The sequence below is a fragment of the Misgurnus anguillicaudatus genome, chromosome 7, assembly GCF_027580225.2.
Source record: "Misgurnus anguillicaudatus chromosome 7, ASM2758022v2, whole genome shotgun sequence".
In the NCBI taxonomy this organism is placed as follows: Eukaryota; Metazoa; Chordata; class Actinopteri; order Cypriniformes; family Cobitidae; genus Misgurnus; species Misgurnus anguillicaudatus.
The window spans coordinates 6,054,498-6,070,381 of NC_073343.2; the positions used below are offsets into that span (position 1 = coordinate 6,054,498).

Sequence of the window (15,884 nt, forward strand, 5' to 3'; positions counted from 1 at the left end):
TTTGTTTTGCCACAAAATGCACACAAGTAATGTTTTAAGTAAGGCATGTTGGTAACACTTTACAATAAGGTTCACTAGTTAACTACATTAGTTAACATGAACTAATAATGAACTGCACTTATAAAGCATTTATTAATCTTGATAATAATACATTGAACAATTACTAAGACTTTATTAAAATCTTGTTAACGTTAGTTAATGCAGTGTGAACTAACATGAACAAACTATTTAAAGCTTTATTTCTATTAACTAACATTAACAAAAATTAATAAACACTGTAACAAATGTATTGCTGATGGTTTGTTCATGTTAGGTAATACATTAACTAATGTTTGTTAAAACTAGTTATATTTCCTAATTAAACTAAGGCCTAGTCCTGGCTCAAGCTAATCCCTTTCCGGGAAACCATCCCTTAGACTTACAACAAATAACAGTTTATATAAATAAAGTAGATTATTGTAAATAACGTGAAGATTTACTCATATATAAACAAATAAATATTGAAACATTTGCGGCATAAGAATAATTCAGATGTATGTAGGCCTAATATATGGTTATAAGCTGTGCATCTTGACATTAGAGGTGCGTAGTATTGAATTAAATTTAATTTGTTATATTTTCTTGAGTAAATATTTTTTGTAACCAGTACTTTTAGAGTATATGTAAAGATTTCTAATGAAAAAACTGTACTTTTATTCTGCTACTGTCAAATGGTAATGATTAATAAATATCAATATAGCCACCTGAGTCCCAGCTATTCATTTTTGTCTTCTGTATAATGAACATGAGTTTCAGACCTCTAAGTCATGCACAATTTGTTCAAACTATTTCAATCCTACTGTTCGGTCAAGAGGACATTCTATTGGGTCTTACATGGGGACACAAAGTTTCTTTTCAAAATAATGACAGTTGCGATTTTACATTTTATGGCAACAAGGTAACTAAGTAATACTTTTCTGCAGATTATATATTTGATAATTATTGTTTTTTCCCAAAATGAGAGTCTAGACTTTAAATTTAGCAGCATTTCAAAAAAGTAGGCTATTCTGACCCTCACAAATCACTTTTATTTGATGTCCTTTGTAGTGGACACCAGGATTTTGTTCTTATATTTGTTTCACTTAATAGGCATTTCTAGGGCAGATGTTGAGAAGTTTTCAAATTAAAATAATTTGTAACACTTTTACAACACTGTAACATTTGTAATACTGTAAAATAATTATATTCTGGGTCCAAAACATTTCCTGGAGTAGATACACTTTTCTTGTATTCTGTTGCCTTTTCATTAAACAATTGTTTTATAGCCTAAGAGCTTTGTTTACCTTGTTTTGTTGTAGGAGCGCAACAGGCGAAAGTAGTGAAAACACGAAATGGCGTTAAATTATATCGACTCTAATGAGCCAAATGGAATGGGTTTGAGGAAGCAGCAGCGTGAAAGTCAATGCTATAGCTAAAATGCGGAACGAAGTTTAATTTACCATTAGAATGACCTTTTTTTAAATATATCTAAAGCAAATTTAGTACAGTTTTGTAGCTTTAGTGCATCTGATATGTATACGTATACGTAATGTTACTTTTAAAGGGGACATATCATGAAAATCTGACTTGTTTCATGTTTAAGTGCTATAATTGGGTACCCAGTGCTTCTATCAACCTAGAAAATGTGAAAAAAGATCAACCCAGTAACTTAGTTTTGGTAAACCATTCTCTGCAAACATGTGAAAAAATAGCTAATTGAAGTTTGGCTCCCCATGTGATGTCAGAAGAGGATAATACCGCCCCTTCATCTGCACTATCCAACCACAGCACTGCCATTCAGTGCCGAGATCAGCTCATTTGCATTTTATAGGACACACCCAAAACGGCACATTTTCACCTATACAAAGTGTCAATTTTAACATGTTATAATAAATGATCTAGATGGTATTTTGAGCTAAAACTTCACATACATATTCTGGGGACACCAGATGTTTATTTGACATCTAAAAAAAGTCTTGTGAAATGTGGTTTCCTAGTCTTATCTGTCCTCTGACAGTGTGGAATTGTCTGTTCTGACACTGTCTGGACTCTCAGCTCGATACATGAAGTAATTCAGTCCATCTTGTTGAGCACAGGAGAAAGTCCTGTTTCTACATCTTCATCTTCATCCACCCTTGTGCAGACCTCCTCCTCTGACAAAACCAAAAACAGACACTAGTTCATTTGTACCAATTAGCCAAATAGGTTAAGTTTGCAATGCAATTTAATCCAGAGGATTTTGAGAAACCTAATCATAATGTTTTTTTAGGTGAAAAGGAAAGCTTATATATTGACAATACGAAGTGGTTCTATATAAAAGAAGAGATAGAAAACATTTCAACATGCTTGTTTCTTACCATCTTCTTGGTATACTTGGTTTACATGACCTATTTTATTTGATCTGCTTCGTAAACTCGCAATTTATGCGGGGTTTCCTGTAGGTCCTGGAAGCTTGGCCTTTCATGTGGCCCCTTTTTCCAACAGTCCATCATCAGATTGTACCTATAATATAATATAATAAAACAAAACATGATATAATACAATACAATACAAACAATACAATACATGTTTAAAGCAATTGTTATGTCTTTGTTTTCAGTCAACACATTTAACGATTGTTTATTGAACTCACAAACTCTTAGGACACCCTGTTGTTAAAGGCAATCGTCCACCGGCATTAATGTAGCCTAAGACTTCATGGTTGGTGTATGTTGGATATGGAAGATTTCCTAATGTCATAATCTCCCACAGGAGAACCCCAAACGCCCTGAAAATATGCAAATAAAATTTTTATGATATGAATACTACCAAAAAATGTAACTGCAATATTGTCAATATTTACCAGACATCCGAGTATTTGTTGAAAATTCCATCTGTTAAACTCTCTGGGGACATCCAGCGTACAGGAAATAAACCTTCACCCTTTTCCCTGTAGTAGTCATTCTTGTACACATCACGGGCCAATCCTGTTTGGGTCCGTGTAGCTTTTTACTGAAACCAAACAGTTCCTGGCGGCAATATCTCTGTACACAAGAAATTGATACAGTGCACTATTGAGTACAGTTCTATGTTTTCTAATGCAGAGCCTAGACAGCTTTAAATAAAGGTTCTTTAAAGAAGTCGTTCTCAAACTTTTTCAGCGGATGGCCCCCTTTGTGCCCCCCAAAGAAAATCTATGACAAAAAACAGTTCTAAAACTTGACATTTGAATTAAACAAAACATTAAATTATACAAAGTAGTGATGCGGGTTTTTTTTTAGGTTTAATTTAACAGATTTTGTCACAGAATTCATGATAAATTAATGTATTTTATAAAATGTCATAAAACTGGGGCCCCCCTGGCACCATATCGCGGCCCCCCTGGGGGCCCCGGACCCCAGTTTGAGAACCACTGCTTTAAAGACTTCTGTCAGGCTGTATGGTTCTATAAAAAAAAGTTTAATATCCACAAAAAAATAAATACAAATAAAAATGCTGTATGACGCTATACAAAAAACATTTTTAGCTACATGGTTCAGTAAATAACCTTAACATTTTTGTTTTACAAAAGATTCTTTGTAGTGAAGAAAGGTTATTTTATGAATCAACAGATAAGATATCATGTTTTTTCTATAACATCACTGTGAAGAACCTTTATTTTTTTTAAAGGGGACATTTCACCAGACTTTTATCGGATGTCAAATAAATCTTTGGTGTCTTCAGAGTAAATATTTGAAGTTTTAGCTAACCCCCCCCCCCCCCACAGATAATTTATTATAACGTAAAAATTGCCATGTTTTAGGAGTGAGCAAAAATGTGCCGTTTTAATGCAAATGAGCTGATCTCTGCACTAAATGGCACTAAATGGTTGGATAGTGCAGATTAAGGGACGGTACTATCCCATTCTGACATCACAAGGGGAGCCAAATTTCAATGACCTATTTTTTCACATGCTTGCAGAGAATGGTTTACCAAAAGTAAGTTACTGGGTTGATTTTTTTCACATTTTCTAGATTGATATAAGCACTGGGGACCAAATTAAAGCACTTCAGAAAAAAATCTGATTTTCATAATATGTCCCCTTTAAATGTAGTTGAAGTATGAATAAATAATACCAAAAGATATTACTTATGAACAAAGCGCTTCCTTTCTAAATAAGCACACCCTTTGGAGGCATCCAAACTGATGTCCAGAAGGCTGGTTAGATTCAGGAGCTCTCTGTTGTTCTGTAAGATATAAGACTGCAGATGTTATTAAAGCATTCTCAAGTCTTTCCAACCAGAAATGTAAAGAAATCTCACATTCATAACAGTGTGACCTCGACGTTAATGTGTATTGCTATACACATGTTTGTGTGTTCTTACAAACTAAAGGACCAGTTAAAAGTTTTTTCAATTTAGTTGCTACTTCAATGAGACTCTTACATAGGTCAAGCTCCCCTCAGGTAGGAACGGAGGTCTCCTCCCTCCATCACCTCCAGGATGAGGTAATAAGGTTCATTCAGCAGGCAGACTCCAAGCAAACGCAGGATGTTAGTATGATTAAACTGGCTATCACACAAAAAAAAAATTTCATAAACATGCTCCAATATCTTAGTCAATATGTGACTCTGTCTGTGAAATCCAGGCTAAAGACTCGTAATCTAATGATGAAATTAGTACCATCAAAGTTAGATTTTTTACATTGTTTAAAATTTTTGACATGGCTCGGGTTAGTATCCCTAATAGTTATATATTTACAGAAAGTCTTTACATTATGTAGCATGATTTGATTTAAAAAACTGTAAATCACAAAAATGACTTTAAAGGTGCAGTGCGTACATTTTAGCAACATCTAGTGGTGAGGTTGCAAATTGCACCCTCCCTTTCGAACCACATAGAGAATCTATGGTGGCCGTCATAGGATAAACATGTCATCGTCTGAGACAACGTAATGACTAACTCACTCTGTAGAGCAGTTTGTTCGTTTGGGGCTACTGTAGAAACATGATGCCGCAAAATGGCGGCTTCCATGTAACTGTACGTACACACCGCCGCAGTTGCCAGTCCCGCCCGCGGCCTTTGCTTAGCAAGGCCCCCCATGGACCACTCCTCAGCAGGTCTCAACATGGGCTGCTCCTTTGCCGGTCCCACTTGCGTCCGTTCCTCTGGCAGTCCAGCTCGCACTCGGTCCTCTGCTGGCCCACTCCTCTGGCGGCCCCACCCCTCTGCCGTTTCTGCCGACGGCCGGTCTGTTTACGGTCCTGCTGTCAGCCACTGCTAAGCCGGTCAAGCACTCGGCTGGTCCTGAGGATATCTGTAAGTTATTCAAAAATTTATTTACATTTCAAACAGTTTTTGTTATATGCACAATTGTTCCCAAAAGCATAATTTTTAGTGTTACTGCCATTATTTTTATTTATTCAAAAATGTATTTACATTTCAAACAGTTTTTCTTATATGCACAATTTTTCCCAAAAGCATTATTTTTAGTGTTACTGCCATTATTTTTATTTTTGCTTTTATCTTGCTCCTCTGCCAGTCCCGCCCGCTCCTCAGCAAGTCCCGTCATGGACCAATCAGCAGGTCTTAACGTGGCCTGCTCCTTTGCCGGTTCCACCGTGGGCTGCTCCGGCCACTTCTCTCCTCTGTACTTTAGTAGCTCAGTAAGTTTAACAAATTCTAAAGTGTTTAGGTTGAACATTTGTAAAATATTATTTTTCTTTAGGAATTTTTAAAAATTTTACAAATAGCAAATGTTAAGTGTTGGAATATTTGCAGCAACAGCTCTTAACAATATTGTTTTATTTTATGTATTTATAGACCTGTACTGAGTCTTCCTGCTCTTCCCTTACCCGCCAGCGTTCTCTACCTGACAGTGCATTTAAACATTTTAATTTGAGTTAAGGCGGGAGTATAATTTTAACAGGTGTGATATTAAGGCTGTGAAACCTTTAGTAAACTCTTTCTATTGTATTTACAGCTTAATGCTTATGAGAGTATAAACTCCATTAGATGAGGTATTACTAGTATAAATATGATGTGCATCTGACCATTTTAACCTGAGTTAAGGGGGGAGTATAATTTCCTCAGGTACAAATTATTACTCATAATGAGAAAAAAAATAGGGCATAGCTGTGCCTGTTTTATACAGTCTATGGGCAGTGCCACACCAAATTATTAATCCACTTGAAAACACAGAACTCAATATAAACTGAATTAGTAAAGGAATTCGTTTTTACGTTATTTACGTTACGTTAACATAGTTCCGAACAATGATATGTCATTCCTCATCAGCAAAATGCATGACGTGAAAGCGTCATAGATTACGACAAATTCAACAGGTAGTGATTTGATTTTACTAAAAAACTCGTTTGAGAGATTGTTATTTAATGAGAAAATGGCCATCAGACAACACGGCGCAATACAAAATTGCATGTGTTGTCATTTAAGTGTACATTTTATTCCAACAACATTAAATCATACAGCCTATAACACAACACAGGGCCCCCCCTCCCCTAAATAGCTGACTGGACTGGAGTAATACTCCTGACTATAAACTGTAAAAGTAATGACACCACTATAAACATTACGAAAATGTCACAGGTCGGAGCGGACCCAGATGTTATAAGTCACGCCCCTTCCTAGTTTCCACCTCGAGGTTGAAAAGCCACCCCAATGACCAAACACACAAAGCGTAAGTAAGGATAAAACAAGCTTTATTTAAATTATTTAAAATGGTTCAGAGAAGGTAAGAGGGGAATATTAAAAAAAAGGACTCGTCTGTCTTCCAGGGGGAGGACGGGGCCAAAGAAGACTTCGGTACAGGGGTGAGTGTATCCACAGGGGGGGGGGGGACGGAGCTCCTTCGTCCCTTCTTGTGACCCTTGGTCTTCCTCCTGTGGTTATGTTGACCCGTGGCGCCCTTCTCTTCGTCCTGAAGGCAGAAAAAACATACAATGAATATCCGATCTGATGAACGGCTCTTTACCACTGGCTAATTAATGACTGTTTCCTCTTTGTGTCTCTGTCCAGGGCCTTCGAGTGGGGTCTCCTTCCTGGTGGTTCCGAGAGGGGGGATACTACCCATGGCGTTGTACTCCTGAGGACAGGCACAGTACAAGGTGAGTATCTTAAATGGTTTTACCACGTTCTGGACTGGTCCACTTCTTGACGTCTGTTTCCTGGTTTCGACTATAGACCAGTTCAAATGATGTAAACAACACTGGTCCAGAAACACTTCCTGTTATAGTTTGTGACAGTTATTTTTTTATTTCACATATATTATTATCTTTAAGATGTTTGTTTAACTTCCGTTAATTCACGTTTATATGTTCTGTTGGTTTATTTTATCCCAACGTTTATCTAGTGCTAAAAAACGGAAACAGGAAGTGCTTCTGGACCAGTGTTGTTTACATCTTTTGAAATGGTCTATACGAGGGGAAAAAGAACACAAGTCAGTATTTCATCGGTATCTGTGCCTTCACTTTTCTTAGGGTCATGTGACTGGATCCAATCTCCTTGGTGGCTCGTAGCAGTGAACAAAGGTAAGTATCTCACAGGTGACTGGGGCTCTATGGTCACTCTGGTGGCTCGTAGCAGTGAACAAAGGTAAGTATCTCACAGGTAACTGGGGCTCTATGGTCACTCTGGTGGCTGGGTTGCAGTGGACAAAAGGTAAGTATCTCACAGGTAACTGGGGCTCTATGGTCACTCTGGTGGCTGGGTTGCAAATTATTGGGACTTTTTACAGTGATCCTACAATTTCTCTATCAGCAGCCATTTCTCATCAACTACTCTTCCCTGGCGGTGGACTTGCGGTGACTATGGTACAACACAGGAAGTAATGAACTTACAGACCTTGTGTAGTAGAACAGTTTAACCCAGGCCTTCCCAAGAGCATCTGGTATGTCGGGGGGCATCCCCACCGTCACACCGAGCCGACCGCTTCACTCTCCTCTCTTCCTCCTACAGTTCTAGAGATCGGGACAGGGGCGCACCTTTGAAGAGGCTCCGCAACGGGTAAGGTTAATCCACACAGCTCTTTATAGCAGTACAATTTCCTCGTTGCATACAAGAATTCTTTTAATCACTACTCACAACAGTCTGGTTCTACCTGTCCAGTTCACCACCGCCTACATGAAGCCAGGAAAATCCAAAAAGGGGTCTATACAGGACGTTTTACATCAAAGTCTTCATACGGGAGTCGCGAAACAGCATATATTGGGAGGGCACTTCACCAGCCTCGACGGTTCTTGTTTCCCACGACTCGTCCAGTCTAGTGTGACTACAGACAACACAAACACAGCATCCCACTGCAGATTTCAAGTGTACACATGCACAGCAAAGACAAGGACTCACCCACGGCACTCCACACACTCAATGTGAAAAAAGGGTCGAAGCCACAGTATTGTGAGACTTGTCGGGCGTTGTAGTAGGTGTAGAACCAGATGCCAAACATTGCTGTCGCGGCTGCTTACGTCTCTCTGTATGAATGCTTCCCGGCTCACCCAACACTCTGCTCCGTGATGGGGCCGCTGACCTGTGCACCGGAGGCTCACAACACACGCTGAACCAGTACACTTTCCACAATGATGTTGTATAATATCCAATGTACTCACAGTTGGTAATAATGCTCTCTCCTTATTTCTTCCTCCTAGTGAGCCAAGTGCTCTTCACCCCTCACGTGTCTCGCCGTTTGCGATAGCCTTCAATGATACTTCCGGTGAGTTGTCTTCCAAACTGTTTACACAATACATCAATGGTGCACGTATGCTATTCCATTCAAAATCATCAAATGTAAGTCAAGTATACTCAGCCCAGTGTTTCCTGTCTATGTCTCTTGCTTCACCCAGCAAAATGGCAACCTCCACCGCTCTCCAATGTGACTTCACCCAGACCTCCGCTTCTTCACACCAAATCGGTTTGTAAGCACACCTTTTTCTGTGGTGCTCCTTTAACACAACCACTACTCCACCTTTCTTTCGCCTCCTTCGGCCCCGCACTCTTTCCACTCGCTTCTTAGCGATCCCCGGATCAACGGAGCCTTCAGACTCTTCAAACAGTGAGTGTGTGTAGGTTTGGCCCGCCCTTGGCGGAAAGGAGCTCGCCCCGAAATCAACCACCCCCTCTTGTATTTCTGCAGATCTATTTATAGGTCTCGTCTTCAACACATCCTCCAATCACAAAGTGCCACATTAAATCTTCTCACCTGTTGCTCGTAAAGCCCCGATTGGGTTGCCCCAGAAACCAGGAAGCAAAAGTGTTTTTAAAATTTGGTCCAGGTGGAAACCATCTTCGGGCGGAACCAATCTTCGCCATTGATTAGTTCCGCCCTATAAAGTCACCCTTGCTGAGTCCCAATTCGCATACTATCCGTCCTAAATAGTATTCGAAACTAGAATTAGTACGTCCCAAATCGTAGTATGTTGAAATGAGTATCCCAAAGATACCCGGATGGTCTACTATTTCCGGTTAGATTTCGAAGTGCAGATCGATCCACACTCTAACGGCTAATATTGCCCACAGCCCACAATCCCAGCAGCGGAGATTCGCCCTCAGCTTTTAAGTGTAAGAATTAAAATGTTTAACCCTAATTAAAGTTATATTTCATTGTCTCGTAATATTCGGTTGATGTTGTGAAAATAAAGTACCATGGCTGTAGTACTGTGTCATGCATGTGCCTTTTTTATGTATTTATTTTTATGTTTCTGTCTTAGATTTATACCTTACTATAAACCCTTATGAAAATAAACACCTTTTACTACACTAACCATAGTTTAACCACTGACTTATTTGTAGTAACACTGTGGCTGTACAAATGTTAACTTTATTAAGAAATATGGTTACTACACTTTTACTATAGTAAAAGCATGGTTCATTTTCATCGCGGTATTTTTGATTTGAATACATAAGTATAAAATAAGCATGAAATACGTTAAACAATAGTTATACTATAAACTTTAACTATTTTGACTTTAAAATAAGTAGCTTTTGTTACACACATTGTTACACATGAACATCATAACCAGCCGCCCAAACGACCTGCGTTTGGTGTGCGTAACTAGGCAACCACGTTGTCGTTCACGTTGCATGACGTCATCGAAGTACGTCCCAGAACGTGCATACTCTTTTGCTACACACTCAAAAGTATGTACATTTTCCTCACAAAAACAGTACATACTTTTAGGTCGTAGTATAAGTAGGCGAATTGGGACTCAGCACCTGTGACAAAATGTCTGAACTCACCTTTAGATGTCCTACTGTATTAGTCTGAGACGGGGCTTCTGGTTAAAGATGGAGAAAGTCTCGATTAGTGATGGCGAAGTGAAGCTTTCTTGAAGCAGTGAAGCGTTCAACCCAACTGTATCAGAAAAAGGTTCATTACTCGAAGCTTTTCAAATCAGAGCTCGATGAGGACCTCTGCTGCTGAAAGTGCTGTATCACAGCGAAACAACGTAATAAAAGCAAAAATTAATGGATTCACAAATTAAGGATAGATTCATAAATAAATGTAACAATATATTAAATAAGCATGTTCCATTTCATGCGAATGGTAACTCCAAACAAAAATAACAAATTAAGGATACCCCTTGTCTCAAAAGTATAAAGTGTGAACCAATTAAAAAAATATCATGGTATTAAGTGGTGCAGAAAAGGCTTTTTACTACTATTTTTATATAAATATCTCGATTCCGTGTAATGCAGTACTCCAATACAACCCATGAGGGCGCGCCGCGCATCGCACAATTTTAAACCTTTGAATCAGATAACGAAGCAGTCACGTGGGTGTGTGTGAAACGAAAGGCTTGTTCGACTCCATGCGACGCCGCAAGAACCCCCAGCCGGACGACGCCAAAGCACCGCGAGAGCGACCTGCGAACTCATACGGAGGAATCTCCTTTAAATCGCTCTCGCGGTACCTCGACGCCATCCGGCTGAAGGTTCTTACGGCGCCGCATGAAGTCGAACAAGCTTGAAGCTTCGGACGTCATTAGTCACGTGATTTTGCCAGAACGAATCAAGCTTCGATACAAAGCTTCAATAAAAATCGGTACATTTTTTGACACACGCTTCAGAGTCACTGGTAACATCACTAGTCTCGATCATAATAACAAAGTCCAATATCTTTGATCATAATATGTCCCTTCGCGCAAAGAAAAGCAGAAATAAATTTCTCAGACGAGCATTTATCATCGATGAGCGTAACGTTATATGTTTTTTATACAGTATGTGTGGACACATTTAACAAATTTTTATAGTGTGATAAGACGTCTATTCGTAGTACTATTATTTATTTTTGTTAAATTATTTACACATTTGTCTGGAAAATTGCCTTCTGATTGGATGGGCCACAACTCAAAGTGGACCCGTAGTTAGCTTCATCACTGGTACAAAGACTTGAAACTCGACTTGGACTTGAACATCAATGACTTGTGACTTCACTTGGACTTGCGCCTTTTGACTCGAGAAGACTTGCTACTTAACATGAAAACCTGGGGGAAAATTTTCACACGGCCGCGCTGCTCTCAGTGTATCTGCATCTGTGAAAAATGTGCACCACCTGCATGAAGAGAGCACGTGCGCTGCCTACACGACACCAAATCACTGTAGCCTACCACGTTGGTTTGGATGTTGGGACCGTACCAGCAGTAGTAGCCGACAGCTCAGCAGTGGTGTAGTCTACGTGATATTCAGGTACACGCCTTATATATATATATATATATATATATACCCACTAGGAATTGTCAAAGATTTCCGTACCAACTAAAAATAGTGTGAGGATGCCTAACAGCACGCCGGCCCGGCGGCGGGCCCTAGGGGGCGTTTTTACGTGTTTTTGTACTTTGTTTAACATCAAATATTCAACCAACAATCATAAACTTTGCATTATTTGAAAGTTTAAACACTCCAAATTCATGTTCTGAGCTTATTTTTGCAATCAATACACTGGTGTGGAAAGGGTTAAATGAAATGCAGACGGAATGCATATAAAAAATTTTGTGGGTACTCACATTCTTGCCATATGGTTCTGATAATTTCTGACAATTCCCAAAAACTTCAACGTACATTGCAACGTAAGGGTCCACTCTTCAAAAAGCATCCCACGTTTTAGATTAAAACGATGAAAAATAGTGAGAAATCCAGCAATATCCTCCTTTTGTTTACATCCGCGCGGCCGCTAAGTATGATCGATCATGTTTATTTTCTATCAAATATCGATTTTTATCATTGAAAATCCATCTCTTCCTGCTTCGTGAGACTGTTCCGATAAATATCCCGCCCTATTTTCTGTTTTGTCCAATCAGAAAAGGTTTGACAACTCAAAATGCCAAGGGATACCCGATTCGCCGAGCCAGATGTCCTTCAGCTCACCATAGGCTTTTGACTGGATTACGCCAAAACGAAGCCAGCCAATGCATAGCAAGCAAAGTTTGAAGGGCAGTGGTACTAACCAATCATGAAATGATTACAAGGATTCAACTTACGTAAGTAAAGTGTACTTCTGCGCAAATCTACAGAAGCGCATGGAGCGAAATGCCCACGCCCCCTCCGTGCGCGTTTGTTTGTTTGGGTAGCATAGCAGCCGGCTAGGCTCTCCGGAGCCTCTCCAAAGGTTAGATATAACATCTCCATTGTGAATCGTCAACTGCAGATGACTTTTTTGTGTTGAGAGTGTTTTGGAGAAGTTGATAAAGAGCACGATTGCGGAGCAAAAATGCAAGACTGGATATAAACAAAACCGCGTCGTCGAGGAGAGATGGACCGGACTATACGCACAACCGGCGCAAAGTCATAGAATGTCTCTGAACAGGTTCACGCCCACTTTTGGGGGAAATCGCACTAGACGTTCCATTGGCTTCCATTCAAAATAGCGGAACAAAGAAACCTTCGTACACAGCCGGCAGGCGTCAACAACCCACGAAATCATTCAGACCAAACATGCTGAGCAACTATCTGTCCACACTGCCTGCCATAGAGCGCGAAAGATACATTAAACATATTTAATTTGGTCAATATAAAAACATGTCTCTTTCATTCTCCCAGCATCAAATTTGTGTAACAACGCTCCCTATTGGCCAGAGGTGTCTTACCCGGACATTTACTCGTACCTCATCGAGTCAACAGGGAAGCAAGTGAATGATTTTACTTCGTATTTGAAAGTTACTTCGTATTTATTTATTATGTCTTTATATTTAGAGTAATGAGTGCACTTTTCTGTCCAGCCATACAACTAACTGGCTTAGCGATATTTCCAGCAATCACTGGATGGCGTTGTTACACAAAATTTGACGCTGTGAGAATGAAAGGGACATGTTTTTATATTGACCAAATTAAATGTGTTAATGTACCTTTCGCGCTCTATGGCAGGCAGGATGGACAGATAATTACTCAACATGTTTAATCTGAGTGATTTCATAAGTTATTTACGCCTGCCGGCTGTGTAAAAACGTTGCTTTGTTCCGCTATTTTGAATGGAAGCCAATGGAAGCGCTGCTTTTTTATCCCCCGAAAAGGGGCGGTGACGAAAATTACAGTCAAGTTCCCGGATGTGCCGGTAGTCCGTATGAGCTCAGCTGCGCTCGCTTGGATAAAGTAAGTTTGGATTCTTTTGTTCATTATTTATTTTACGTTACATTTCTTGTTTCTTGTTAGCTGTTTTGATTATAAAGTAACATTGGAGATGACTAGTTTTTCATTTCAATTTCATTGCTACTTTAACCATACTTTTAATTTCTGCTTTACTGTAATTTACCTCAATATCTATGTTAGGCTTTCCAGCTGCTTGCTTAGCGTATTTATCTGCTGACTCATTTCCTACAACCCCTTTATGAGCTGGTAACGTTACCCATACAAAAGTTACATCAATACCTGACCTTACCAGATTTTTTGCCACTTTTAGAATATCATATACAATATCCTGCCTTGAGTTTGACTGAAACGTTTTGATACTGATTAAAGCTGAGCTGGAATCTGAAGCAATTATTGCCTTCCTAGGCCTATTGACCTCCACCCAAATCAAAGTTAGCACCACAAGAACCTACCTGCGAGTGACGGCAAAGTACCGCGAAAGCGATTCCAGTTATCACGTGGAGAAATCTGCTTTGAATCACTCGCGCTACTTTGACATCACCAAGAGGTCTGCTTATGCTGGGTACACACCAGAAGATTTTTTACATCTTATAAGATTTTCAAAATGTGAAAGACCACAAACATGAGGATAAAAAATCCTGGATGTAACCGTTTTGCTCCTATAGTGTGTGATGTGCCACTATGTGTCAAAGACAGCACACCACACACAAACAGATTTTTAACCAGAGTCTCGACTGTGAACACAGGAAATCCCACAAAATCTCGCGAGACTTCAGAATAAGCATGGCAGACGATATGCAGGGAGACATTTCAATGATAGTGCTTGGAATAATTTTTACAAGACACGTATTCGTGCTGTTGCCACAAATCAACAAGCTGATCCTCCATCTTTGCTGTCCACATCAACTTCACTTTGGCCGCATATGCAGGCTGCATAAGTCATGAAACCTGATTTATTCAAGTTAACTGAGCATTACATTTGCAAGTCATATGTATATTACAACAATATATGATAAACTAGGAATAATAGTCAATTTTATAACTGTTAATACTCTGAAATAAGACAGTCTTGATGATCGGCGCGGCTCCGACGTTCTTCCGAGCAGGTTCGGACACTCTTAACACACCTCACATGAAGGGACAATCTGATAAGATAATCTGTGAAACCTTCGCGATACTCGGGACATAGCTAGGATTGTCGGAAGGGGGGAAATCGGCCCAAAATCAGCACGATTATCTTTTGGTGTGTACCCGGCTTTAGCGCCAAATGAAGTTAAACCTGCAGTCAGTGTAGCTGCTCACGCGCCACCGTAAACAAACATGTGGAGGAACGAGTGGAGCAGTGCACAACATAAAATCAAGAGTGTATTCCAGAAAGCAGGGTTAACTTACCATTAGATTAACCCCAAACTTTGGGTTGATCAACCCCAAACTTGCTTACTGTGGGTATGTCGGTTCCAAAACACAGTTTAAGAGTTAGTTCAATCAACCCACTGAAAGTAACCCAGAGTTAATGCGTGCTCACTGTAACAACATAAAGGCATTGTCAATAGATCACAGATTTCACGAGTCACCATGGAAACGTCAGATAACTTAAAAGTTTTTAAATGAGAAATAACATTATAAACCAATACTTTTTGTCAAAATCAATGTTTTATAATCGGCTTAGAAGTGTGTGATTACAAAACAGATAAAATTAAATAATTAATATGAACCTATTTTACCTCATTTAAGTCCAATATTATATGTGTCTCAACGAAAATACACATATTTAAATATTATTTAAAAGCCTGTAAAAATAATCATAGATTTTATATATGATTTTAAATATATTAATTATATCTAATTGGATATAATTAGACATAATTAAGATTATCTTTTCTCTTACAAAAATTTACAATGGTTTTACTACAGTTAAAACAAAAAAACATGGTTACAGTAAAACCATGGTAACCACAAAATAACCATGGTTTTGACAACCATGGTTTTCAAAAACCATATTTAAACCATGGTTAGTGTAGTAAAACCATGGTTTTGCTGATCAATGCCCCCCCCCCAACAAAACATGGTTACCACAACTTTACACCAATAAAACCATGGTTAATTTTCGTAAAGGTTGTGGCACATTATGTGCATAATCTGTGATAAGGCTTATTTACAGTTTTTTTTAGATATGATTGTATAGTGTATGCATAAAATGCACTATGATTATATTCACTATATTGTACTTATTTCACTTCTGCACCTTTGGGTGACACTGTTTAGTTTTTGGACTTTTCATTGTATGACACTGTATCATCACCTTGGAACTTTAGA

General features: G+C 39.1%; 1 protein-coding gene across 10 annotated transcripts in view; it reads right to left on the reverse strand.

The window, feature by feature from the left end:
- Positions 1-1,504: 1,504 nt before the first annotated feature.
- Positions 1,505-15,884, reverse strand: part of LOC129441453 (uncharacterized) — a 66,707-nt gene continuing 52,327 nt past the window's right edge. Inside the window, exons 1-7 of one of the 10 annotated variants that reach the window (XR_012370422.1) lie at positions 10,224-11,336; positions 4,422-5,292; positions 4,126-4,223; positions 2,861-3,041; positions 2,651-2,785; positions 2,376-2,520; positions 1,505-2,171 (exon numbers count right to left, since the gene is read on the reverse strand). The gene's annotated coding sequence lies outside the window, so the exon portion shown is untranslated. Of the gene's footprint in view, positions 2,172-2,375; positions 2,521-2,650; positions 2,786-2,860; positions 3,192-4,112; positions 4,224-4,421; positions 11,337-15,884 lie in introns of those variants that run through there. The other 9 variants (XR_012370421.1, XR_012370420.1, XR_008643443.2 and 6 more) reach the window with 9 other exon arrangements.